Genomic DNA, 27,217 nt, shown 5'->3' on the forward strand with positions numbered 1-27,217 from the left:
ACAGAAGGTGAGAGATCGTCTCTTCCTATGCCACTGGCATGGGTGGATCGGCCGTCCAAAGTTAGTGGGGGTCGGTCATACATTTGGACTCGATTCGAGCACTCTAAATGGGTCAAAGTGCGATTTTTCGTTCGACCCAAATTGGGGGACATCAGAATTCGTTTTAGAGGTATGGTTCCTTCGGCAAAGTTTCTTATTTTGATCCCTAGAATACGATTTTCACAGAGCAATGAGCGATTTTTAAATCGACCCGCTCTAGTGTATAGCCTCGGTAGTCTAGCGTAAGAGCACTAGCCTGCCATCCAAGAGGTTGCGTGCGCGGTCCTCGCACATTTCCAAATTAACCTACTTCACGTTTCTACAAACAAATAAAAAAAAAACAACAAAAAAAAGCCTCCATAATTAAGAAGCACGTTCACCTTCTTTTGGCCGAGTTTATCAGTATATCTTTCCGTGTTGATTAAGCAACATCGAGCTGTTCATTAAAATAAAATATCTAAAAAATGGATAGGAAACAAAGCAAGGCGACTTATAGACGACCATAAAGATCTTTTAGGGGTAATCGAAATACATCTGAAAATTCAGTAAATCATACAAGTATATCGGCGAAAAAATTAAAAGATAGTGAGCAATTGAAAGTAAATGTCAATCCTACTTTCAGTTATTCGAATTGGTAGTAATAACCAGAACAATAATGAGAGTTTCAATTCTTGTGTCTGGCAGCTATCGCCAAAACATCAATTTGTTGGTAAAAAAATAATTGATATTGCCACTTATATTTCCGTCTGCACCTTTAATGGAGGATTCGCCGCTGTTTTGAAAATTATGAAGGTCATGGGTATCATTATCGGATTACAAGAGGAGCAAGTCGTACGAGACCGCGACGCGCTTCGAGTATATAGTATACAGCCAACCATCGAAGTACTGATGAATCAAAAGAAGCTCAAATAGCGCGAAAAAATCAGAGGCAAGAAGAATCATTGGAGTAAGAAGAAATAAAAGGAGTTCTGTATGTAAGTATTAAAATTTTCTGAAATTTTTGAAAATAACCACTCTCAAAACTTAAGGGGTTATATACCTTGTGTTGGACTAAAAAATCGAATCGTGGAAGCGCGCGACCTTTCTTGGAACGAGAAGTGCACGCAAAACTTTAGGCGCGATTATCTTGAAGTCGTGTTTTTTGAAAATTACCGATGCGGTGATCATTATTTATCAACAACCATTTGACCGATTTGCATAAACTTTTTTTTTAATTATTCGAAGTTACAGCCTCGTGAATCTGAACGGTTCACTTTTTATAAATATTTGCATAGTTCGCTGGAATTATTTTTTTTTCTAATTTTTCAACCTCTCAAAAATTGTTTTTTTGGTGCAAATCGGTTTTCATATCGAGAAAATTTTTTTTTTGGGTAATTAAACCATTCAGATTCACTAAAAAACATTTTTCTAGAATAATCATATAATTTTTTTGATTTCAGTTGAGCTGCTCATGCGCTAGCGTGATCACCGCAAGCCTCTTCTAAAAAACGGCGTTTCGGGGGAGGGGCGATATCAACAATAAATAATAACATTTTTGAAAATAAAAACACCAAAATGTATTCTTCGAGAGTTACCCTTCAATATGATATATGCCTCATTTGAATAAAAGTTCTAAAACATATTTAAAAAAAATTATGACAATCGTCCATTTTTTTGGGCTCACAAGGTACATAACCCCTTAAAACTCAATTATCTCAAAAATACTTATTTCGGCCTGCTGCTGCCAACAAAAAAAAACCGAATCGTCTGAAATTTTAATATCTTGTGCACAAAATCAGTGGTTATCGCCCGCACTAGAATCATATTATTATTTCAATTATTTCGTATTTTTTTTATTAAAATACTGAAAACAACCCGATTTTTAGAGTGTCAAATTCAAAACCACGTCATTTTGTCAATTTTTTTTTCTTCTAGTATGGGACATAGCTGCAGTTATACTGATTTATAATTTGTTTGGTTTTTGTTTCAGATAAATGGAAGAGCCAAAATGGACAACACCGTCCAGGTACAATTTTTCGGGAAGGTGAAGCTTACCATTTTTTAAATTATTAAAATTAAAAAAAAAAAAAAAAGTTTTAATTTTTGTATGTAAAAGAAGTTAAATAAAAAGCCTAATAAATTTAAATATCATCTTTCATTTTTTATTGCAAAAAAAATTCCTGAAAATACTCTTAATTTTCGAGTTCTAGACCATCCGGACCCCATAGGAGTCAGTCACAATTGTCGGGTGATTCTGAAGGGGGTTTTTTTACGCTATCTTTCATTCTTCGGTCAATTTGGTGTCAAGTCTCGCTAGTTAACGGTTCTAAAGTTACCCTCAGTGTCCCAATAGCCTTACTACACAGCTCTATTACTTAGCTAAACTCCTTATGGTTACAAATAATAAAGGTTATGGCATTACAACCAGCTTAATCTAATGCACCTTCTCGCCTACATAACCTAACCTATCAGAGACATTGGATAAATTGAGAATAAATATATCATACTAAAATATTTTATTGCCGCTTTGTGCTTGCAGGAGGCTTTGAACCCAAGGTCTACTGTTGGCTGCACATAAAGGGTGGCCCATATAGCGTTTGCTTTTTGAACTACCTATTTTTTGAGAATGGTAACACAAATGACATGTCAAATGTGTTCATAATTTACTTATACGCTTGAACAAAATTGGGAAATATTGAAAACCTATTTCCAAAGTGGTGAGTCTTCTTCTTTTTTTCTGATGAAGCTCATTTTCACATCGGTGGCTACGTCAATAAGCAAAATTGTCGAATTTGGGGCTCAGAAAATCCACACGTTACTGTAGAGAAGCAAATGCATCCACAACGAGTCACTGTTTGGTGCGGTTTTTGGTCTGGCGGCATCATAAATGGCGAGTGTTACCGTGACATGCTCAACGAGTTGTTTCCAAAAATTGAAAAAAAACCGAATAATCAGCCGAAATTCCGATATCAATTGGCCGCCTCGGATGTGTGATTTAAGCCCGTTGGACTATTTTTTGTGGGAAGCCGTTAAGGACAAATGCTATGCGAACCATCCAGAGACGATTGATGCTTTAAAACACGAAATCGAAGTTGCCATTCATGAAATTGGAGCCCAAACAATCGAAAATGTGCTTAAAAATTGGGTTGATCGAATGGCCTACTGTAAAGCCAGTCGTGGCAGTCATTTGAACGATATTATTTTTCATTCATAAATGACAATGTTCAATCTTCAAAATAAAAAAAAAAAGTTTGAAAAAATATTGATTAGTTTTTTTTTTTATAGCCGATTCAAAAAGCAAATCTTACATGGCCCACCCTATATAAATATCATATGTGTATGCCAGGCACAAGCAGAATATGTGCACAATAATTTTATATGTACATACGTAAGTATAATTTTTGGAAAACAATGAATTATTCAGCCTTTCGTGGTGATTATAGGTGTGTGCTTATCTGTCTGGCGCACTACAACCATTCATATATTCATTCCGAATTTCAATGACACTTACAATTGTATCGAAAATAACAATTGACAATGACAACAATCGGAATGATGTTTTAATTTTGTCTCGTTTATTTGTCATACAAATCGTTTGCTTTCTTCAATTGCAAACTGCTATTCAAATTTAAATAAAAAATCATAAATATTTTTACAGCTTTGTAATATCTCATATAATTCCATAGCACGATCATTATCTTTACATTGTCAAATGCCTCAATGATTTATGGAATGTTTTTGATTTTATTTTTTTACAACTGCGACATCATAATTACCATATGTCATATTGGGATCGATAAGAATAACTCCTGTGGCTCTTATGTTTGGATTTATTTTTTATTATCCGCCGTTTTTCTCAATGCGCGCTTCCCTAATCTCAGCCGCGCTCTTTTCAGGTAGAAAATAAAGTGAGTTGTATTTTAGAATTATTAGTAATAGTTCGTGCCGTCTTGGAGAGAATAATGAGGTGGCGCCTATCGTGGTACCGTTACTTTGCCCTCAGCGAATTTGGCAATATCAGCTGATTTTCGTGACATCGGACTAGTGCAATTGGTGATCAGTGATTTAGCCTTTTTTTGTTATCTAGCCTCGGAGTTTTAGTTTTTTCTTTCAGACATTTTTTAACCTCTTTAATTATAATGTGATGTTCATAAATTCGTAAAATATTATATTATTATTTTTTTTGATAGTTCAATAATTCACTCAGTTCTATTTAGCTTTAATTTTTTTTATCATCTGTTCATATTGTCGGTGATTGCGATTATTGTTGGTTGATTATTCGTCTGTTATTTGTGTGTGACATTTCTTCGCTTTATTTAAATTTTTTCTCAAGTTCGTTCTTCTACTTCTCTTTCGAGCGGTAAAATCGCTCTCCCGCAACTGCAGTGTTGCCTAGTTTTGGATATTAAAAAACACTAAAATGCCCATTTAAAGAAAAGAGAATACCAAATTTTTATTGAGTTACTTAAAGAACTTTGTATGCGTGACAAATTGTCTTTACTGTGCGCGTTTTTTTTTTTCAAATAATTGTGATATGGTTATGTGCAATAGACTGTATGAAAAAAACAGAGTTTCACAAATCCATCTTTGTATTTAAGACTTTTTTTAAGAGAATTTCTTTAAACAAAGGCCGAAAAACACTTTTTTGCTATATTTGAGGTTATGTAACAAAATAAGGTACTCCTTTCTCAAAACGGTCGTTATAATTTCTTCAGTACTATGTGGTATTTTTTTTTTTGTTTTTTTGTACTATGAATACAACTCCATGGCTTTAACTCGCATTCAGTAAATTCAAAGGCTTTTTAAAATGTTTTAAATATTTAGAAGAGTTGAGAGGAGAAAATGCCTTTTTATTGCATAACCTCAAATGGAGCAAAAAATCAGATTTACAATTTCAAAATATCAAATTTCATAAAAATCAATAAATTTTAAATAACACTGAAATCTTCTCAGCATAAGCTTTAAATACAAGAGTGGCCCTTTTTAGCCTTTTTTACTTACAGTTTTGGTAGCTTTAAATTTAAATTAAAAAAGAAATAAAGACCAAACTCAAACATTTTCGCATTTTGGGTATAAAAAAGCACTCAATTTATTCAGAAGAGAAAGGGTTTGGCAACACTACACAACTGCACCAATGCGCCGTCACGCGCTCTCTGATGGCCGCAATCTGTTGAGTATTTTCTCAGTAATAATTACACTGGTTTACAGCCAAAATGCACCAGAGACGCCGTTATGAAATTCCTATGTAAAATCACCGTCTGATTCCGAAAATCAAGGTTATTTTTTATTCTATGGTAACGTTTTTGAGATATTTACGAATTACCGTTATTTCAAAAAAACAAAAAATTGGGCCCACTTAATCATATATATCTCGAAAACGAATTGAGCGATTCCAAAACCGTTTAAAGCTTTTAAAAGGTAATAAAATTTCCTATAAACTGTGTGTAAAACACTTTTTGCTAGGCCCTGCAGATTCAAAGATAACGAACTATCATAACGGATTTTTTAAATTTTTTTAGTAAAAATATAAAAAAAATTGTACTTTGAGAGAAAGGATCTCGAAAACTTTTTACTTTTTCGTGTATTTTTTGTTTTCACTCTAAGCTCTGTTTTATTACAAAAAAAATAAACTTTGATTAAACAAAATCGATGAACTAATACAAAAGTTACAAGCATTCAAGTAAATATATCCATATAGTAAAACTTAAGTACCCTACAAATAATAGCATATGTACATATGACTCTGTCTTAACTCTATGATCTTATTTTATAATTGAAAAAGTTATGTGTCTTGTTTTGACGCTTATTTATATAAGGATCGGTTTCTCTTATGAGAAACCAACAGTAGTCACCCATCATAGCGACATCCCAGAATCCTTGATACCGACTTTCAATCATTTTCATTTGCTGGTGAAACCTTTCGCTATGCTCGTCACTTTCGTCGCCAAGATTTTGCGGGAAAAAATTTAAATGGGAGTGCATAAAATGAATTTTTAAAGACATATTTACTCCTGAAAGAAAATTAAAAAAGGAATTAGATAAATACGTAAGTGACACATTAGCATATAATTTTCTTAGGCTGGGTTAATCTTCCAATTCAGAACAAATTTTGGTCGTTCTTGTTTGTTCGGAGCAGGGCAATAAATTTAGATTAAGAGCTATATATTCTCATGTAAATTTAAAAATTTGCTTTAAAATTTTTTGTTTAGTTTTAAAGTTAACTGAGAAAACGGTCTTATATACATATATATATATATTGTATATATAACGGTCTTATATGTGTTTTTTATTTACCCATTTCCGCATTGTTTTTGATTAAATCGTTCTCTATCAGCTCGAAGGACTTTTGTGTTTGCCTAAAAAAGAAGTAACGACCTTTTCAAAAGAGTCCCACGCCGCTGCCTCCACTGGTGACAATAGTTCTTTGAAATGGGTATTGACCATTATTTTCCTTATTTGCGGCCCCACAAAAATCCCTTCCTTTATTTTTGCTTCTGAAATCTGTGGAAAGATTGTTTTCAAATAATGAAAAGCTTCGCCTTCTTTGTCCAAAGCCTTGACAAAGTTTTTGATAAGGCCGATCTTGATGTGGAGCGGAGTATGAGTATTTTATGTTATCCACCCCAACTTGAAACGCGATTCGTTCTGGCCAATCCTTTATGATGTAGTGGTCTTGACGTGCTCGGCTATCTCATTTGCATAGAAAGCAACAGTATTTTGTGTATCCAGGTTGTAGACCACATAGCTTTCCAACGACTTTTAGATCGGTACATATTTTTCAATCATGTTCTTCGTATTTAATTAATTCAAGCAATTTTTGCATTGTCTCATATGTTTCCTTCGCATTTACTGCATGCGCGATCGGGATAGATGGCTTTTGGTTGCCAATATGCAATAATACGGCCTTTAAACTTAATTAATTGCCGTCTATGAACAATCGCCACTCTTTTGAATCATATGGTTCACCAAACTGTTTAAATAGACCAGCAATGTTTTTGCAATAACAAACACTGTCCTTCTTCGTATAGTACTGGGAGAATTGTTCGTGACGAGTCATATAATATGTTACCTTAACACCGGATGAAACAAATTTAAATTGTTGCATACGAGAGGCGTGTAGTTTGGCCTTTTCTTTTGACAATTCCAAATCCCTTATCCAATCATTGAGTTGTGCTTGTGACAAAGGGTTTCTTTCGTTTTCCGTTTGCAATTCAGTACAACATGATGCCGCGTAATCAGATACTGCTGTTGACAATGAAACTGGAGCCGAAACTAAAGTTAAATTTGATTCTGGCAATGTAGCTTCCGTTGAATTTAGTTCTGGTAATGACACTGTAGATACGCTCGCATAGGTTACTTTTCTTGACTTTCCAACCCCAAATACTTTTGTAGTACAAATATAGCAGTCCGTTGAATGGCAAGTTGGTTCCCTCCTCTTCATTGGTGTAATAAATTTCATATGTCGCCTAAATAGATAGTTTAAGAATCATATGTACATATGACAGAATCATATGTACATATGCTACTATTTGTAGGGTACTTAAGTTTTACTATATGGATATATTTACTTGAATGCTTGTAACTTTTGTATTAGTTCATCGAATTTGTTTAATCAAAGTTTATTTTGTTTGTAATAAAACAGAGCTTAGAGTGAAAACAAAAAATACACGAAAAAGTAAAAAGTTTTCGAGATCCTTTCTCTCAAAGTACAAATTTTTTTATATTTTTACTAAAAAAATTTAAAAAATCCGTTATGATAGTTCGTTATCTTTGAATCTGCAGGGCCTAGCAAAAAGTGTTTTACACACAGTTTATAGGAAATTTTATTACCTTTTAAAAGCTTTAAACGGTTTTGGAATCGCTCAATTCGTTTTCGAGATATATATGATTAAGTGGGCCCAATTTTTTGTTTTTTTGAAATAACGGTAATTCGTAAATATCTCAAAAACGTTACCATAGAATAAAAAATAACCTTGATTTTCGGAATCAGACGGTGATTTTACATAGGAATTTCATAACGGCGTCTCTGGTGCAGAAAAAAAGTTGAAATTTGTGATCCAGTGTTATCTGGTAGCAGAGTTCTCAGGAATAATCAACTATTCTATCTAAAAGAGAAAAATTAAGGAAATTCAATTGGAGAAAATTTTTATTATTATTATTACTATTATTATTTATTAAAATATAATTCAAATTATAGATTAATCTAATATAAAAGCTCTAGCTACCAGGGCTATCGGCTTAGTCACTGGAGAAAATTTTACATACGTTTTTTTTATTATTTTCTTTCAATTCTCAAAAGCAATTATTTTACTTTTGTTAGCTAAAATCTCTCTTCTCGCACTCTCAACTTCCACTTCCGCTATGTATAAAACTTTGAATAGCCATGAAGTAGTGTTTGCATAAAATACCGTATCTCGAAGTTTTTTTTAAAGGTTTCGAAGTGGTGAGCTTTACATATACGCCACATATAATTTGAAACAACAACCTTTTTGAGATGATATTCAAGCTCCCCCTCCAACTCTGTAATAAACTTCGGTTTAGCAGAGAAATATCAAAAGCACTCTCGTTATATAGGGTTATTCAATAGGTGCGCTTCAACTTTTTTCCGATAGGGTGGGCGAACGACGCAATATTTTTTATTTTTCGCTTGTCATTTGTAAATTTCATTAGTATACATTTCATCATGGAACGCTACACATTTGAGCAACGATTGCAAATCGTGCAAATTTTTATGAAAATAATCGTTCTGTTGCTGCTACTTTAAGAGCATTACGGCCATTTTACGGTCCATTTAACAAGCCGTCCCGTTTTGGGGTTATGTGAAGTCATTGGTCTACAGTAACAAGCCGGCGACGATTTGTGAGCTCAGAGCCAATATTGAACGCGAAATTGCTGGAATTTCACCCGATTTATGCAAAAGAGTGGTCGAAAATTGGGTTCAACGATTGGACTTCGTAAAACGTGCACGCGGTGGTCATGCAAAAGAAATCCAATTTCATACTTAAATGTATGTATATGTTCAAACTCGATAATAAAAAAAAAATTAGTTAAAAAAGTCAAACCGTTTGTGTTTTATTCAAAAAAGTTCAAAAGTTGAAGCGCTCTTACTGAAAAACCCTATATTTTATATACATTACATATATCCATTAATGTGTTGCAGATGGTCATACAGTTCAGACACAATTTTTTTTCTATTTTTGGCGTACTCCAATGATTGTGAACAAGTGCTACTTTGCACTAAGTAGACAATGGAGCAGTTAAACCCTCTCTCGACAAACAAAACTAACACTTTATAAGGCACTCTTCATGCCCGTCCTATCATATGAAGTGTGTTTGAGACAAAGATTCTGAGGAAGATTTTTGGACCTTTGCACGTTGGTGACAGCGAGTATCGTAGGCCATGGCTCAATGAGCAGTATAGGCTTTACGACGACATAGAGTAGCAAATAAAGAACCAGCGGCTTCGTTGGATGGGTCATGTCGTCCGAATGGATACAAACGCTCCGGCTCTTTAAATATTTGAAAGCTGGTGGTAGCAAAGCAGGCTTACTCTGCGTTAAAAAAATCAGGTGGATAAGGACTAGGCTTCACTTGGTGTGCCGAACTGACACCGGTTAATACAAGAAAAAAAACGACCGGTGCGCTTTGTTAACCTCAGCCAAAATTGCGTAAGCTGCTATCGCACCAATCAAGAAGAAAAAGAAGATGATCATAAAGCAAAAAAGTCGGCACAAAAGTTCCGCTCATATTGACTTATTAGGATTTTCGATTGCTACAGCAGGCCATTAAATGTATTTAGCTTGTTTAATGCTTCTTCATTTTACTCCGGTAGTACGCATTTTTTTTACATACGAATAAAGTATTGTTAGTGTACTTCTCAGGTACCAACTCATTTATCGCTCTAAGTATTTGCACTTCTAATTTACAACGAAAATACAATCCAGTGGAATGCAGAAGAGTAAAAAGCAATTAGAACGAGTGATCTAACGCCTTAATTTTATTCGATGCTTAAAGGTATCGGGACATCATATATAAATGTTTTAAATCAATTAATAGTATTTCTCTTTTTGGTTATCGAATCCCTTACCTTATTTGATTACTTCATCGTTTCTACATCAACTTATATGCTACGAACACGCATACAGCTATGGTCAGCTAAATAATAACATGAAGGTAAGTAGTAGTTTCCATTAGCCTAATCCGGGCGATATGCTCGGATGGCCGGTTTATTGAGAGGCACATAAAAGTGCCTCAGAAACTAAGATCAGAAGTCGTTTTTTAAGAAAAATGAATTAAGCAGTTCAGAAGACATTAAAATTTTAGCAAAATAAAAAAAATGGCATTAAAAACAAAAATCAAAAACTCTTTCAAAGCATTCATCTGAGGAATATTCTCTGGTAGCGGTGGGAATTCTCAAAGAAATTCCGCCACTGTATATAAAAAAAATAAAAGACAGGTTACATTTTTCGTATTAAGCGAAAATAACACACGCAAAGGCTGCAGTATAATTCCTAGACGGTGCATTTTTTATGTCATCCTTGATATTTGTCAACTAGACAGATATACAATTTTACACGATAGAACAACGCATTAAAATTTTTGAAACTTATTATGAAAATGTTCGATCTTTAAGAACAACATTTCGCAAAATTCACGTCTTTTTTTGTTGGAAATAATCATACGAATGAGTCGACAATTCGAAAGTGGATGAAAAAATGTCAAGAAGGTGGGGTTGAAAAAAGGCTGGCAGACCGACCAGAGTCGGATTTTCTGAAAAATAGAGTGTATGTGATTAAGGAAACAACGATTCCAGGCTGAAACGCAACATGCGGATCGAGATAGGTGAACTCAATGCGATAATGTGTGAGCGAGTCCCTACAAATTTTAGTTCTCGTAAGGCAGCCTGAGACGTGCTTATGGTGGACATTTATAGTAAATTATGTAATTTTTGATAATTGCTATAAGCTGTATTTTGAATAAAAATAGTGAAACCTGAAAAAATCGAAATGTTTCCATGTTTTATAATATTTTAATACAACACCTAGGCGCGTCTTTTGAAAGACCCTTTATAAGAAATTGCTCTCAGGCATCATCGGTGCGGAATGGGTTAAAATCAATGTGTATGCCGCTGCGTTGCTAATTAGTCGTCCATCGCTGTATCTATATTTTAAACGCGCGTATACCAAACTTCGAGTAACTCTGAACGGAAGATATTAAATGAATATTAATTCGTGTAGGATTTTAGTTTAACAAATTTTATTTTAATTCAATTATCACCAATTACCGATCGACTGCTTGGCTTTCTGTTTAGCGAGTCAACAAAAACTACTGAAACTATCATACATACGTACTATAATTAATACAGTTGCATTCAATTGTATATTATTAGAACAAATGTTCATACTTACATAAACAGATACAAATGTAGATGCCAGTTAACTTTAAGGCCTTACGCAGCAAGAGTAAGTCATCGAAGTTCACTTGATTATTGATGGACTAGTATTTGTAGAGTAACTGCTTCTAGTTGTTAATTAAATAATTGAAAAAGAAAACAGCGAATAAAGGGGCTAATTTTCAAGTATTTATAACGAGTGTTTTTTAAGATGTACAACTTTTTTTAAATAAAATATACAAGAAAATTGACAAAAATGCCAATAATTTGGCTTATTAGCTTGCCAAATTAGACTGTTTAAAAGGTACCTACTCGTAGTTTGCGCTAAGTTACACTGCGTTCAAAATAATAGGAGCGTGACGAATTTCCAAGTTTTTACTTTTTTTGTAAAGGGTGGCTAAGTTTCAAGGGCTTGTGTTGATTTTCAATAAAATACAATTTTTTTAGGAAATTATTGTCATTTCTCTTTATTATGATAATACTGTATGGCTCAATTACGCATAGAATATAATATCGGCCAAATGGCTGCCGTGGCCTCGGCGGAACACCTCCATCCGATGGTCCAAATTTTCGATGACGCTGAGGCATAATTGAGGTTCTATGCCGTTAATGTGCCGAATTATCTCATCCTTTAGCTCTTGAATTGTTGCTGGCTTATCAACGTACATCTTTTCTTTCAAATAACCCCAAAGAAAGAAGTCCAACGGTGTCGAATTACACGATCTTGGCGGCCAATTCACATCGCCGCGACGTGAGATTATTCGCCCATGAAATTTTTCGCGCCAGAGAGCCATTGTTTCGTTAGCTGTGTGACAAGTGGCACCGTCCTGTTGAAACGACATATCGTCCACATCCATATCTTCCAATTCGGGTCATAAAAAGTTCGTTATCATCCCACGATAGCGAACACTATTCACAGTAACTGCCTGACCGGCCTCATTTTGGAAAAATGTACGGCCCAATGATGTCGCCGGCCCATAAACCGCACCAAACAGTCACTATTTGTGGGTGCATTGGTTTTTCGGCAATCAGTCTTGGATTATCATTCGCCCAAATGCGGCAATTCTGCTTATTGACGAATCCACTGAGGTGAAAATGTGCCTCATGACTGAAGATGATTTTATTCGAAATGCATTTTGGATTGAACGCCCGTTTTCATAATAAGCCTGAATAACTTTAACGCTTGCTCGATTGTGTATCTTTCCATGGTTCAAATTGAGTTAGTCTGAAATTGAAAAATGTCAAATGAAATGCAGAAAAATACTTGACGTTTAGGTGTGGTTCACATTCAACATCGGCCCTTAAAACCACCCTTTACTAATTTTTTTTTTACGTTTTTACAAAATGAATGCACAATACAAAATGCATACAATAAAAGTCATATGACTCCAAGCTCCCAACATTGTATACAATTCAAAAAATTTTACAAATAAAAAAAATACATCACAATTTCCAACTTTTTATTCAGAAGAAATTCTTGGTATGCAGTTTATAGCCCATTTAATAATAGTGCAAAGTTGCACAGTGAAAGTTTCAAGTAATTCAAATTCTCGTTTATGTTTGGCAATTTTTTTTTCAGGAAAAAAATGTTAAAAGAAGCGATTTTGAGAAACTTAAAACTTTCCCTTTATTATACTAGCATAGAATTTATTCTGCTATAAAACGGCGTACCAAGAAATTTTCTAAAAATTCGCATTAAAAAGTTGAAAATTTAAGAAGTAAATGAACCAAACAGGTACATAGAAAAAAAGGAACTTTCGATTAGAAGTTGACGACCAACAGTGGATAATTACATTTGCATTAACAGCTCCAAGCTACTGATGGAAGTCAACATGTGATACCTCAATATCCGCAGGAGTAACAAAAAAATTAGAGCCCAAATATCTAAATCTTTGCCCGACGAGAGCAAGGTAGCTGGGAAGAAGGTGATGAGATGATTCCATCTCAACCTCCAGACAGCTTCTGCAGAAAGGACTTCAAGCAATCCCAAGTCTCACCGCATGGACACCTAACGGACAATTTGCGTAAGGTTACCTATCAAATTCGAGGGCTACAGATTTGTTAGCCTTAGAAGTTCCCTCGAGTGCCCCCGATCTACCCGTGTGCAGAAGGATCTCGCGGCCTTGCACGTTTGCACACTAACCCAGCGTGCTCCATTTTTCCAGGCCTAGACCACAGTTTCTCAGAGGAACCCCAATCCTCTCGTTTTGCGATGAAACCATCTCCAGGGTCTCTGCCTAGCCATCTCATCAGCCCAGCAGTCTCCGTCTATGACGCTGTGGCAGGGAACAAAAATAAGCTTAATATCGAAATATTCGATTGCAGCCTAGAGAGAAGCCAGGCATTCCCCGACTAATTTCGAACTCACAAACAACGATCCCAAGGCCCTAATTGGCGCTTGACTGCCGGAGTAGATAATTACGTTCTTTGCTGTAATTACAGAAGTAAGCAAGCAATCCAATGATTTCTTAATTGCGCCTACCTCCGGTAGGAAAACAGTGCCGTGGTCCGGAAGCCTAAATTTAAACTTGATGAGGAGCTCCTCGCATGATACTCTCCCACCTATTCTTCCGTCCAACTTCGAGCCATCCGTAAACATGTTTGCCATGCCCCGTCTCCAAATATTGAGGGAATATGAATCCTTGCGATGTCTGATGACGGCTATCACATTTAGCATGGCGTTAAGTGCTAGAGGTGAAGTGGTCTGAAACGCCCCAATGAGGGGCTGACATCCAGCAATTTTCGCCAGGCAAACAGTCCCTACAACAAAATTGGCTGTGCAGTTGTGTTATTGAGCCAAAATGTAATTATAAGCGGGTGCCCTATATTCTGCCGATAGCGCCCTTATATGCATACAAGATGACTGTTGCCTTCCGAATTCTCTCCTGAATATTGGGTTTCCACGTTAGCCCTCTGCCAAGAATGAGTCCTAGGTACTTCACTCTGTCAAGGAGCACCAACGGAACGTCTGCTATTGAGGGGAGAAAGACTCTAGATATTTTATATTACCTCAAAAATAAGAAGGGTTTCGTCTTCAGAGGATTTAGCGAAAGAGCGCCATCTGCGCTCCATTTCACAACCAAATTTAGATAACCTTGCATCAGTTCCATCAGAGTATTTAAAAACTTCCCTCTGACAATAAGTGCCTCGTCATCCGCGCAAGCAATCGCAGTAATTGCAGTTTTTCCTCTTCAGCTCCTCCAACAAGTCATTAAGCACAACGACCGAGAGAAGTAGCAAGAGACCCTGCTCATATGCCTAATAAGATCGCTTCCTATCCCTTTTTTATCCAGAGACCTGGTGATTACCTCCGGAAGGACATTGTTAGAAGCCCCCTCAATGTCGAGGAAGGCGCCCACAGTGAACGCTTTCTGAAAAAGGGGCTCCCCAATATCTTTAACACTAGTATGCAACGGAGACCCTACGATCTGCGTTTACAAAACGTATATTGAGCGTACGATAAACGCCCCGAGGAATTTGCTAGGCTAAGACAGCAGCTTTTTCTGATAAGGTTCGAGCCCATTCTCCAGTAATATTTCATAAAGCTCATAAATGGAAAATGAATATTTCTTCTAAAAATATATGTTTCTACTTATGTAATGCTAGTTAAAATTGTTTATGCTGAGTGAAAAGTTTTTAATAAATAATTATGAAGCCTTTATGGTTTGGTCATTGCTAGAGAGAACAGTTGAACACACAGAACGTGCACTTTGCAAGTAAAATGTCACGATTTGTAAACTTTGTTGGGGTCGCATAATAATTTGCTAGGGTACAGTGAACAGAAATGCTATAACCATCAGTTTTCTTAGACAGCAAGTTTGTCGCAAGTTTTAGAACATGTCCATCTATAAAGACACCCGTTATAGTGATAAGTGTTATTTATATGAACATTATTTTCCTTGAATACATTACGTAAATTTGCTGCAGTATGAATGTAATATTTTTAACCCACACTAAGCTAAATATTATAAGTAAGCACTAATTAGTGCAAATTGAGGAAGTAGTAAATTATGTCTGCACATACAATAGTAAACGAAATAAACTTAATAATCTATGATCACCAACAAGATTTAGACAATCAAAGTAATTTAGTAGTTAAAATGTAGCTTTTTATACAAAGTGGCGCGAAATTAGCCGCCCTATCGGAAGATTTCCAGTTGTTGCAAATGGCGTGGTATGCCAATCATATTTGACACTTGCGAATTAGACAACTGTAGTATACAAACAAACAACCAAAAAGTTGTTCAAAAACCACTTTCGATGATTAATCTTGCACCACCTTCCATATACCTTCGCCCTTATGCCAGAAACATGAATGTGTAAAAATGAAAATGTTGGGAAATCAAGTTTGAAATTTTATTGCTTTGGTAAAATTATTTGGTATGGGAATAGGTTTCCACCGTCGTAAAAGAGGTGTCGCTGCTGATACTATTTTTGTGTTCGCTTTAGTAATATACTGGTGATTTGAAGTGTAAAGATTCTTTTTTATCTGACGTCAAAAATGTCTATGTTCGTCCCAGCATTTGACTTCCCGCAAGCTTCATTATCCCCTTTTCAAGAAAAGTGCAGCTGAAACGTGTCGTATATTGATCAGTATTTACGGTAATCACGCTCTATGAAATGTACTTGTAAATAGTGGTTTCGACGCTTCCAAAGTGGCAATTTCGACGTGAGTGATAAAGATCGAAGATCGCGAAGGGGCACCAAAAAAATTCGAAGACACTCAACTACAGCAATTATTGGATGAAGACGCAAGTCAAACACTTGATGAACCCTTGATTGCTGACAGATCAACCGTTGATAAACGCGATGGGACTAGTCCAGGAGGAAGGTAACTAGGTGTCCCATCAATTGAAAGAGAGGAATATCGAGAGACGTTTGGTGACGTGCGAGATGCTTCTTGAATGGCAGAAAAGAAAAGCATCGCATAGTCACTGGCGATGAAAAATGGATCTATTATGATAAGCCTAAGCGTCGAAAATGTTGGAGTCACCTGGCAGGCTCATCAAGCCCATCGAAAACGAAAAAAAATATTAATGCTTCAAAGGATATCAGAAGGATGTCATCTATTATGAACTCCTTAAGCCATTTCAAACCATCACTGGCGATTGCTGCCGACTGCAGCTAATGCGTTTGAATCGAGCTCTCAACGAAAAGTGGCCGGAATGGGACGGTAGACATGACAAACCGCTTTTGCTGCATGACAACGCCCGGCCACACGTTGCTAAATCGATCCAGAAATATTTAGATGCACTGAATTGGGAAATCTTGCCCCATCCGCCGTATTTCCAAGACATTGCACCTTGTGATTACCGTCTGTTCCGATCAATGCAGTCAGCCCTTATTGGAGAGCGGTTCACTTCTTACGAGAGCATCGCAGACTGGCTCAATGAATCGATCAAGTCAAAAGAACTCGAATTTTTCGTCAGAGGAATCCGTATGCTGCCTGAAAGATGGAGTAAAGTTGTAACTTCCAATGGCACGTACTTCATATAATATCATTTATTATTTAATTGTTTAAAGAATTCATAAAATTGGCTAAGAAAGGACGCAATCTTATTCCCATACCCAATACTTCAATTTTCGGCATTAAAGCACCACACTTAGCCAGAATGAGACGCTGGTACAATGAGTTCCAAGATCGTCATGTAACATATCGCGAGATAGAGGCATCCTTGGCCATTAATGAGACCAGCATACATTTAATATTGCATAAACATTTTCAGAAAATCAGGTTATGTCGCAACTGTTCCACTAGAGAAACTTAAAACGGTTAATTCCAAGCGATACACAACCATTTTGGTCGCCAGAAGTTTTCGCAGAATTAAGAAAACCCAACCGGAGAAGACGAATCATCCTTCAAAAGGACAATGAGAGCTCTCACGTATCGGTGTCAGCCAGAGTATCAGTGACAGAGCTTTTGAGCACGCCAAAGCTCGCATTAATGGGTCATTCGCCTAACAGTCCTCATTTGGCACCTAATGATTTTTTCTTTTCATGTGCGAACATCAAAAATAAAATGCGAGGTTGACGTTTTTCAACGCCTGAAGAAACTATTGAAGCTTTTAAAGAGTTCGTTTTGGAGGTATCCACTTCTGAGTAGCAAAAGTACTTTGAAAATTAGAACAAGTGAATGTAGATTTATATTGACTTTCAAGGAGAATATTTTGAAAAACCATAACCCGCCCTCAATAAATTTCTTAAAGTATGCAACATCAAATGCGACATGCTACCAAATATATTTAAATTTTGCTTATTGTAATTTTAGTATTTCGAGCCTAAATTATTTTTAATTAGTTCTATTTCAAATAAATAAACAAATAAATATTTATTTGTTGCTCTTTCGACAACAAAAATAATAAATAACCCATTACGCCTTTGCCCTTCCAAACAAAATTCTGCGAATATTTAATGACAATATCGATGGTACATACATACACATATGTGTTATATTCCTTTTTCTTTATTTACCAGCGAACTGGCAAGATTCTCAATATTTTCTCTGTTTCAATTCCGTTGCGCTCCTTACTTCGTTTCAATTTCTGTTGATGTTTCGAAAATTCAAAATTTTTTATTTTTCCATTGCTAGCGTTTAAAACGTTTTTCCTCTCATTTTCTCCAATTGCTGCTAGTGCAGCAAGAGACTCAATAAAATTAATTTTTTTTTTTCTACACTACCATTGCTTGGTTGGTCTTATCAGCCACTTTGCCGTGCAGCATTGACTACTTTGGCAGCTCAGCCAATCCCAGTTCGTAGAGACACGAATCGAGTATAGCAGATAACAACTGGCGAAGCTGTTAACAAGTGTTGGCTGTATTTGTCTAACTCGCCATTGGATTTTAATTTTTTGCAGTATTTTAGTCGGTGTTTATTTGAAGGCTTAATAGAGCATCTCAATTTATTTAGAGGATAGTATTTAGAATATTTGGGCAAAATATTGAAAAAATAATTAAATTAAATAGACGGCTGGATTTTACTGGATGGTGAGTATGCACATATGTATGTATGTACATATACTCGTATAAAAAGTCTAGGTAGGTAGGTGAAATGGTGAAGTACTACTCCTAGTAGCACTAAAGCGCCGTTTTGATACCATTATGAGACCACCAAAACGCAGATATCTACAGCCAACCAGAGCTAGTGATGTATTGGAGAAGATTGATGGAATTTAGATTAGCGCACTGCCCAAGGCTGTCGAAGAAGAAGCACCCAGTGACTTTAATCGTCTAGCTACCAAACCCGGACTTTTACAGAGAAAGTGCTCAACAGTATCTTTCTCTGAAAAGTCCCCACAGTTTCTGCAATGGGAATTAAATAGTAAACCTAGCTTTCCTGCGTGCGTGCCGATCATCAAATGGCCGGTAAACGGGAAGTTTGGAAATTAAATGACGCGGAGTACCCAGGACTTCCTGAGTCCCACATTTATTATACTGGGGCCAAAGAATTTTCACAATAGTATATGAAGAAATGGAGCTCCATCTGTAATGCGCTTTCCTGAGAAAAGGGAATTGCAACTGTTAACAACAGTCAGACGGATGCCGATGATCGGGTAGGAGGTCTCTGAGACCAAATGAGTCCCCTTCTTGGCAATCTCATCAGGAATTTCATTTCCCTCTATGTTCCTATATATGTCCTGGAACACAGATCAGAGAAATGTTATTTGTTAAAAAGTCTAACTTTTGAAAAAATCGACTGCAGTTAGCAAATTTTTGTGTATGGAAGAAAACACCCAACACAGGCAGTAAAAAAAAATGTCAAAAAACCACGCAAGTTTTCAGCCACTAGAAACTTGCACTTTATTACATCAAAATTCGAGTGTCCTGTATGCAGTTTTGTAAAGATTATGTTTAAAAGGTGTGAAAATTTGATGGAAATTCATCACATTTAAATTTTCTAAAGTTTCAAACTTGGATTTGTATGATTGTCTTTAGAAAAATTAACTACATTTTCATTATTGCGGGCTCTGTACCGTTTATTGTGTTTGATTATAATTGAAGACTCCTAATGAATTAAAGCCCTTTCTAGGACTTTCTGTTCCATATCACCAATGGACCCACAGTCATCACATCTATGAAGATGAGTGAGAGGACGTGAAACACCAGACGGTGCTTCATCGCCCATCTAGCAAAACTGTAGGCCGCTTGACTCTACGAATCCTACAAGTAGTTTCCTGAAATGATAACGAAGGCTACAGTCAGAGTTCGTAAGGCCTTTCTATCGAGATTTAAGAGCCTACTTCACGCTTCTCTGCAAGGAAAGGTCAATTATCATATTTCACGTGAATTGAGTCTTAGAAAATTTCTTTAAGTGGGATTTAGTAAGCCCGCAGAAGTGCTCTGGTCCACGGAATTTTGATGTGGTGCTAAATTTCGCTAGACAATACACCTGTTCTTTGCTATCGTCACTTTCATGTCCTAGTACTTCGCCCAGCAAGACTGTGTTTTTTACCCCACCCAGGATATTGAAGATATTGAAGCATTCCTCAACGAGTTTAGATGTAATTTTGTGAGACTGCAGTACACATAGGGCTGCTTGGCTGTCTGACAAAATGCAGATTCGCTCCGAAGTAGTACCTCTTCGTAAGCATTCTCTGGCACATATTTCTATATCATGGATCTCCGCTCGTAAGACTTTGGCCTAGCCGCCCAGAGATGCCCGCTCCAGTTGAGAGCCGTTCAAGTATTACGTAAGCAGATTTATTACAATTATTTACCCCCCCATCCCCCTTGGCAGCAAAAGTAAGCAATGCTTTTACCCCCTCCCCCCATGCTTACGTAAACATTTTTCAATTAAAAATGTATTTTTTTATATTATAATTATAATGTTATAATTATAATTTTAAAAATAAGAAAATAGATTTAGAATAGAGATTAGATTTTACTGATGCAGTATTCAACATAGAGTAAGGGACAAAAATATTATAATCTTACGAACATAACAAGCTTATTTAAAATTTTTGGTACACATATTAAATTCAAATTGACAGTCTTCAGTCCATGAAACCCGAATCCATGATTCTAAGTTTTCGATGACATTGGATTGCTTCGATTGCTGCTTCGTGTTGTGAGTCTGCTCACTTTCATCCGATTTTGGAATGTCTACGTCGTTCTCATCGAGCCATTCAACATCATGGTGCTCTAAATTTTGAATAATGCACATCAGTTCATTAGCACGACGAGCAGCGACTCTTACAGGTCTAACATTCCTATCAGTGTGCGTGTTTACTTTTTTATGGATCTTCTCGATGTGACGATTTAGTGACTTGATGGAAGCATGATAAAGACCACACGTTTTGCATGTTCGACTTCATAGCCTCAATTTTACCATGACAAAAATAATCGTAGGACATTTGCAAGAAATCTTTGAGTGAAGCACTTAAGCGTAGAGCTAAATTGACTGGAAGATCAAGAAATTGCTGCTTATAGGTGGTGGAAGAAACCTGTTACCTAGTAATATAATCTGAATAGGCCACTTCTTGGACGACAGCATTATGTATTTCTACATTTCACAATTTGAAGCAAGTATTGGCTTTCACGCAGATGTCCTGAATACCATTTAATGTCTGGAAAATCAGGAACATCTTGTTGACCTGCCCCAACATATTTTGCAGTAATTTCCATTGAACTCCATACTTCAGCAAATACATTTCCTGCAAATTCGAAATTAGATCTTTCTAAATGTTCATCAATTGTAACCCCACGTTCATCCAAATGAGACCCAAAATGGTATGAGGCAATATTAAACCAGCCAGTTCCCGACTAAGAGGAGCCATTCTGCGCTCTACTCTGTTGTACGCACTTCTTCCAGGAGCATTGGTAGCTAAAAACAATGCATCGAGATCATATCGCTTAAAGTGTTGTATAGCAAACCCTATGACTTTTTCATAACGCGGATTTCATTTGGCCCTCCATCAACCGTCATGATTATCACTGGTTTTACTAGTCCATGGTCAGTTTTAGCTAATGGTCGAAACTCTTCAAGTTCGAGAAGCGTCTCGAAATCCTGAGCATGAGTATTAGCAGTAGATGAACTATGCTTTTCACTTCGAATAGCGATGTATGTTGGTCCAGAATATCCAACGGCTTCCGGTTGTCCTAGCATACTGGAAGTGATTTTGATAACAGCATAAACAGATGGTACTAATTTGTGACGCTCAGCGATTACCTAATCGTGGTCAGATAATTTGATTCTATATTCCATGTGCATTAGAAGAGGTGCTTGCTTATTTGCCGCAGTTACGCCAATAGGGACTCGAGCTTTATCATCTTGGGTGTCTAGGGTGTCTGTCTGTTCCGGATAAAGAAATCATTTCATCGCGCCTAGGGCCTGCAATCCCGGATTCGATAGTCTCGCTCGGTCGCCAGCTTGATTTCTTGATTTAACGTATTACCGGTTTCTCGGAGACTCTATTATTATCGGACCCCGTCAAAATTTTTGGCTATATCACCCGATTTTAAAAAACGAAAAGTCCAAATAAAAAAAAAATTGTTGTCACAACAGCCAGATTCACCTGACTCATTATGTACGGCTACCAGTACGTGTACTGCAGTATACTGCAGTGTCGACAACCTGGCTCACTATAAACGTACCCTAAAGCGAGTGCCTAAACGTATGCGTGTATATTTGCGGGAATCCCCGAAAATGCGTTTCGTTTTCAAGCATAGACAATGTGAGGGTTGCCATTCGTGTAAAAAAGTAAATAACTACCGATGACGTAATCATCATCTAGACTCCCCTACCCCCCATGTCATCCAAAATAAGCAAAACAAAGACCCCCCACCCCCTCATAGTGCTTACGTAATACTTGAACGGCCCGTTGTACTATCCATCCGCAAGCTACGACGCATCTGTGCACCAGATTTGCGAGTCAGATTTCATATGGTCGCCGTAGCAGAATGAGTTGGTGCGTTGCTACCATTCGCAATTCGGAGAGAACGTAGTTCGAATATCGAAGAAACATCAAAATGAAGAAAGATTTTTTTCTAATAGCGAAAAAAGCTCCTCATAAAAATTATCTGCCGTTCGGAATCGGCTTGAAACTGTAGGTTCATCCATTTGTGGAACAACATCAAGACGCACGCCACAAATAGGAGGAGGAGCTCGGCCAAACACCCAAAAAGGGTGTAAACGCTAATTATATACATATATATATATATATATGTATATATTCAATGTAGGGCGTTATCTCCCTCCCTGAAATTCAGGTCACCAAATTATCCGCATTACCTTGTGTGTCAAGCACTTGAACATCCAGATTAATTAAGACTTCATTCATAACCGACGGCCACAGAAGAGGAAAGAGTGCACTCTTAAGGCAAGTCTTCAGAAAGATGCCCTCTGAAGACATAGTCTGGCCCAAAATTATTTTTAAATTTGCACAATGTTTCAAACTTGGATTAGTAATTTTTTTTTGTAGAAAATTTCGCCATATTTGTATGATCTGCCCTTTTCTGTCAGATATGCACCATCTTTTGTGTCCTCTAAACTATAACCGGGCTTAGTATAGCCAAGCCCTTGACCTTTGTGCCTTAAAAGTTATTAGGTTTCATTAACTTCCATGCGCTTGGTAGTTCTCTCATTCACAAATCCCGCACAGCGCAAATAGGCTCCAAATTAATGTTATTGGGACAACGGAAACCAATGTCAAGGAAGCCTGATAAAAAGGTTACACTAAAAAATATGTTAGATTCTCTACAATGAGAGTCATTTATGAGCATATATATTAAATGCATACCTTTTGTATTCTTTGTTAAATAACTTCCTTCAATATTTTCTAAAAACATATATTTTTTCTTTCGCTCTTTTTCAAAACAAACAATAATTTTGCAGACTTTCCTTAAAAAAATTATCTACTTCAGTTAATGTATATCTAAACGATCAGTTATTTTGCGTTTCATATTCAAGTAAATGCGTTCTCATTCATATCAATCGAATTGCAAATAATCTTCGAGCGAAGGGGCCTTGGCGAGATATTGCATTGCATACACATACAAATACGTCAATGAATTTGATTAATGATTTCGAAAATAAATTACACTTGTAATGGTAATAAGTAGCAAATGAGAAGACTCATTTATTTGTGTAAATGTATATATGTATGTATGTATATGTGAGATATACGAGAACTTGCAAGTGATAATCTACAAGTGATGCCCATACTCGTACAAAATTCATCACACAACTCAAGCATTCAGTCAACCATTTGCAAGTGTTTGCATTTACATACAAACCTCATCTACAAGCATGAAGGCACACTTGTTGTCAGTATGGTGGTATGTAGCACATACTCGTATATATGCATGTACACATAGCCATATATATCGTTGGGTGGAAAATTGTTAGATGTTGAACATTCAAAACAAAACTAAAAAAAAAAACAAATGCCAAAGAAAAAACGCATAAAGAAAGTTACCCGCTTACACAAATTTCCGTTCGTCAATGTTTGCCACCAATTTAGAATTGATGAATACAGCATTACAAATTGCGTTACCGCATTTGTTGTTGTTGTTATTCTTGTTGTTCGGAAAGATATTATGCCAAATGAGCGGAATATCAATTAACGCCCTCTCCATGCTTGTCCATCTCACCCCACCAACATCTGCATCATCAACAGCACAGTCAACAGTTATAAGGCGCAATACGCTGCAGCATTGCTTCAAACCACACCACAACACACCACCCCATCCAGTTTTTCCTTTACATTACTCTAGTTGGTACACTGTAAATTTCAAACTCTCACCAGCTCATAGCTCACCAGCCAACCGAGGCGCTGGCAGATAAAGCAGTTAGTCAGACAGCCAGCCAAGCAGGCAACCAACCCACGAATGGGTGAAGTTAAGGTAAACGCTTCACTAGCAGCACCCACTTTGACTGATGATGCAGTGAAAATGTAATTAAATGTTGTTGTTGCCTTTGCTGTCTTTCCGCCACAATATGCTTTCGATATATACATATTTATTTTTTTCTTTTGAGTTTTCGTATTCATGTTAATACAGTACTGCTTTTGTTGCTGTATTCATCTATTTTAAATGAGAGTAAAAATAGAGTAATTCACTTCACACATATAGGCATGTACATACATACATACTCTGTGTGTGGAAGTAGGGGAATGCATTTACAGTTGCTTTTTACATCTATTGGCTGTTTATCAAAAAGGTGAAAATTATCTCACGATCTTTTATCGATGTTAGTTTTGTTATTTGTTTTATGTAGCAAAGCAAAAACAAAAACCAAATTCGTAAATTGAGAAAATGTTAAAGCAGTCAATAGACTGCGGGAAAACTCGTATATATTGAGTTAATGAATTTTGTATTTTAAGCGGCCTATTAGCTTATAAAAAGGTATGCACACACATTATATATATTTTTATGTACATACATATATGTATGTGCATATGTACATATATGTGTATATTTACCTAAACCTCGTATGTTAAGAACAGATAAATGTATTGTATTATAAAAAGATAATTTATGCCAAATTTACAGATAAGTGCATATTTTCCATAGGAATTCAGGGGTAACTTTCAAAGTTTGGCGGCATGCGTAAGCATTAAATTAAAAAAATTTAACATGTAAGGAGTCATTTTTTGGGCCAAAGATTATATTTAGGGGGTAGCATCAAGACAAAAATAGATTGTTTAGGTCGTTTTAATTGAAAGGTGTAAATATTCGACCGAAAAGGGTAGTAGGAATTAAGTTTATCTGAATACATAATCTACCATAGCTGCAACTATTTTGTCAGCGTTTTTATATAAATATTTTTTACAAAAAATTCTCACATAATTTTAAACAACAAGTTATGGTTGGAAGTAATAAATTAACAGAATAAAAATCTAAGTATGCAAATTTTTATTTAAAATGTATGTTTTTTTTTTCTTATGTAAAAATATTACTCAGGGCCTTTACAAAATAATAATATGGTATTTTTAATTCAATTAATTTTTTCTTACCAAGAGCTAACTAGAGAAAAATAAAAAAAGCATGCTGATTGTACGATTATTTCGAAAACTGTTGAGATGAAATTAATACAATTTCAAAGTTGATAAACGCTCGTGGCAGATCGTCATCGTCAGAAGAATCCCAATGAAGTCTCCAAAGGATGATAAGAAATAAATTAGATTCTCATAGTGCACGAAAATCAATTAAGATGGAATACATACAGTGGTGGGCATCAACATGAGGACGCCAAAGCATAGGAAGTGGAAGCCAAGATTTCAGTACCGACCTGCTTTGACTAACACAGCAAAGAAAAATAGAGATTAGTCTAAACTGGCGAGGTAGCTAAGTAAGCAGCAACGATTTAATTCCTTTTGGATCGATAAACGAGTTATTTTTCTCAATCAACCTTCTGTTCAGTTCAAACACGTAACATATGAGATAAACTATGTACATGGGCTGTAACGAAATATAAGCCGGATCGTACGGCCCTAAGAGAGCAATCTCCTATGTCATTGTTCCCGTCAACAGGACCAGAAGTGCTTATTTTAGATTAGAGTTGAGTGATTTTCACCTTATACAGTGTACGAGTATATTGAGGATCACAGAAGCAGTTTTTCTAAATGTATTACCGCTGAAGAAAGTGCTCTTTTCATAAAGTTACCTATTGAGTGGGGTTTCTGTTTTGAATACTTACGAATGGAGATCTGTTAAGCGAAAAGTACAAACTTATGGAAATCTCGGCGGCGCTCTTTGGCGATAGGATAGTGGCAAAGGTAGTACCCAACATTCTTCACCTACTTCTCGTGTGTGCTATGAATTTTTCGATGGAAACTCAACTTTTTATCGTGTGTAACGATGAAACAGACGGATTATCAATCTAATAGACCTATTTTCAATCACTTTTGGTCATTTTTACTGTTTATTGAGTTGAAGTTCCATAGTGTTTCTATTGGTGTCATTTCCATGAATATCAATCAAAGTCTGTACAAGCATTTGGGACGTCTACTCTTTTGGGAAAGTTAACTAGGAATAGTTTTGACTCTTTTTTCGCAGAGCACTTCTCAAGGACCTCCCTATGACTTGTAATACACTTGTAGTACATTACGAGGCCAGTTCGTTCAGAACCCTCCTACATTTGTAGCTGCCTTCGGGGTAGAACCGTTTGATTTTAGACAATTAGCAGCAACTTAACCAAGTCTAGCGATAGAGGTTATGGCTCAAAGATCGACCTTTTTAATTGCTGTGAATTATACGGTGGAAAGAATACAGAAGGTGGCGACATCCACGAACCGCTATTCCGCTTTTAGTGAATTTGAGAGATTCAGCTCATTTGCTGAAGTAATAATTAAATATTTGTATTCGTTTATTTTTGTTGTTTTTTATTTTTATTATAATGCCGTTCTCTTTTTTATTTATCTAATCGTTGCGTCATATATTGGGTTGGGGAATAATTTGTTAGCGTTTTCATATTTTCAACGATTTGTTTGCTGTTTAGCAAGGGGTAAGTATTCATTCGATAAAACTCTTTCTGGGCTACAAAACTGTGTTATTTGTATTTTTTAGTTATTTACTTTTTTATTAGCTTTGATGCTTAAAAATGGTATACCCATGAGCAAAAACCAACATTTTTGGCACCTGATCTTTTTTGCTTTTCATCGAGGTCAAACAGTTACCGAAGCAGCCCGGGACATTTGTGCCGTGTATGGAGAAGGTGTCATAGGTGAGTCTAAAACACAGAAATGGTTTGCAAAGTTCGAAAATGGTGACTTTGACGTCGATGACACGACCGGCAGCAGAAGGCTCTCTGAATTCGATGAAGAACGTCTCCAAAAACTTTTGAAGCCTTCGAATTGCTGCTCAACATCT

The sequence above is a fragment of the Anastrepha obliqua genome, chromosome 4 (genome assembly GCF_027943255.1).
Source record: "Anastrepha obliqua isolate idAnaObli1 chromosome 4, idAnaObli1_1.0, whole genome shotgun sequence".
Lineage (NCBI taxonomy): Eukaryota > Metazoa > Arthropoda > Insecta > Diptera > Tephritidae > Anastrepha > Anastrepha obliqua.